The sequence below is a fragment of the Orcinus orca genome, chromosome 11 (assembly GCF_937001465.1).
Source record: "Orcinus orca chromosome 11, mOrcOrc1.1, whole genome shotgun sequence".
NCBI lineage: Eukaryota > Metazoa > Chordata > Mammalia > Artiodactyla > Delphinidae > Orcinus > Orcinus orca.
This window is the reverse complement of record NC_064569.1, coordinates 16,303,700-16,306,273: the sequence shown is the minus strand read 5'-3', so window position 1 is coordinate 16,306,273 and position 2,574 is coordinate 16,303,700. Positions and strand designations below refer to the sequence as shown.

General features: G+C 34.0%; 1 non-coding gene across 1 annotated transcript; it reads left to right on the top strand.

The window, feature by feature from the left end:
- Positions 1 to 1,723: 1,723 nt before the first annotated feature.
- Positions 1,724 to 1,851, top strand: LOC117201746 (small Cajal body-specific RNA 11). The gene has a single exon (XR_004483835.2). It is a non-coding gene; the product is annotated as a small Cajal body-specific RNA 11 (non-coding RNA).
- Positions 1,852 to 2,574: the final 723 nt, after the last annotated feature.

Sequence of the window (2,574 nt, the reverse complement as noted above, 5' to 3'; positions counted from 1 at the left end):
AGAATTCAATTTAAATCAGAACTAGAAGCCCACCAAAGAGCAAGGATTATAATTCAGGTCTGGAATCTATGTCCACAAAGTGCTCCAGAAAACTGGTCTTGTACCTTCTGTGGATTACAAGAACACAGCCTCACAGGCAGTATAATAGCTCAATTAATTCCTTGCTGGTCAGATCCCTTTAGCAGATTTCCAGAACCTTAAAAAAAGTAGAATTCACACACATACATAGATACTATAGGTGTAACCCTAAGGAGATAAATTCCCTTTTTTCTTTTCCGACCCTCAGAAGAGAAGAATAAGAGTTATTTAAAATTCACCCAAACCCAACCAAACATTGAATGCGTAATCAAGAATAATCTCTGGAGTTTATTTTAGGATCACAAGTAGAGACTGTCATAACAAAGCATTGTCTAACAGGCCTACCCAAGGATTGTCCGATTTTAGACCTTTGTTTGGATTTGTTACTTACTACTGGTTATTTTACTGCTAATGCCACATAAGACATTATTTAGTTTTGTATATGATTTCATGGTCCTCTCCTACCATTCTTTTGTTTGGTCACTATAAATACTTCTGTTGCTTCTAAACTTTTTTTGGAAACAGTTTCACCCCTCTTGTTTGTTCATTAATGTGTTAAATAAATCTTTGACATGTGCTCATTTTCAAAATTCATGTGTTTGACCTCTAAAAGCTATATTTTGACAAAAAATTGAAGGATTGAAACAGTAATGTATAAATAGACTTTTGATTTAGATATTATATATATATTTGAGATATACGTTCTTTAATAAATAATCTATATATCTGCCTATTTGAATTCTTATAGTATTCTAATATTTTGGGTTTTAACCTATTCACAAGCTATAAATAAAGTAAACTATTTCATTTTGTCTCTAGAACTTTAGTTTGGTAATTTACCTGGCTTTACACTTTTTTTTTTTTTTTTTTTTTGCGGTACTCGGGCCTCTCATCGTTGTGGCCTCTCCCGTTGCGGAGCACAGGCTCCGGACGCGCAGGCTCAGCGGCCATGGCTCACGGGCCCAGCCGCTCCGCGGCATGTGGGATCTTCCCAGACGGGGGCACGAACTCGTGTCCCCTGCATCGGCAGGCGGACTCTCAACCACTGCGTCACCAGGGAAGCCCTGGCTTTACACTTTATGGCTATAAAAATGATATATTTTACACTGTTGGGACTCAAAGATTCCCTAGATATATAATTCCCTCAATTTATGCAGTCCACTAAAAAATGAAATTTCCCCCCTGAAGCTCTTTAAAAGATTGCTGTATTTTTGGTGCACTATAGAACAGTGAAATAACTAGTAGTTATCTGTCTTATGCAATTAATTGCATATATGACCTAGACATTACCGTTATAATCCCTGTTAAAAATAATCATTTTCTTTAAAGTATAATTTATCAAGATCACTTTGGATACTTATTTTTTAACTTTTAATTGAAAATTTTTAAGTTGGTCTGTTATTTGATTACACTCTAAGTTTATACTCTTAAATTTAGTAAGAATTTTACTTTTGTAACTTATAGCTATGGTGATTAATCACTTAGAAGAATTTTTAACTATTTTAAAATTGCATTTTGAGTTTATATAATCTAAAAAAAATGGACCAATAAAGGTGGCAAGTTCTCTTAAAGAACAAAGCATTATATAATTTTAACTGAGGATGGGAGTTTAGAGGGAATTCAAATTTCAATAACTTTAAATTTCACATCTAAATCCAATGTTTGGATATTAAAATTCACTGGCTCAGGGAAGTCTGTCAAGATGCACAGAAACTTCCCTCTCAGTTTATGAGGGCTGTCCTAAGAATAGGGCTGGCTCTCAGAGAGGACAATTTAGAATTTAAAATAAATCATTGGCTCTTGACAAAATCTTATTTCTAAAAAAAGAGAAAAAAAGTCAAATAGCTTGAAGGTATGTGTGCACATGTTTTGAAAGTAGTGCTAATGAGCCAAAAAGTGAATTTATCATAAATATTTTGATGAATTTTTCCAACTCAGATTTTGTTTAAATGGAAAATACCTTTTAAAATAGAGTCTTTCATGGCATTTAAAAAGACTTTACCAAAGCAATCTTGAGAAAGAAGAACACAGCTGGAGGTATCACACTCCCTGAATTCAGACTATACAATAAAGCTAAAGTAATCAAAACAGTATGGTACAGGCACAAAAACAGACACATAGATCAATGGAACAGAATAGACAGCCCAGAAATAAACTCATGCACTTATGGTCAACTAATCTATGACAAAAGGAGGCAAGAATATACAATGAGGAAAAGACAGTCTCTTCAATAAGTGGTGCTGAGAAAACGGGACTGCTACAGGCAAAAGAATAAAATCAGAACATTTCCTCACAACATATATGAAAATAAACTCAACACGGATTAAAGACCTAAATGTGAGACCAGAACCATAAAACTCCTAGAAGAAAACATAGGCAGGACACTCTGACATAAATCATAGCAATATTTTTTTGATCTGTCCCCTAAGGCAAAGAAAACAAAACCAAATATAAACAAATGGGACCTAATTCAACTTAAAAGCTTTTACACAGCAA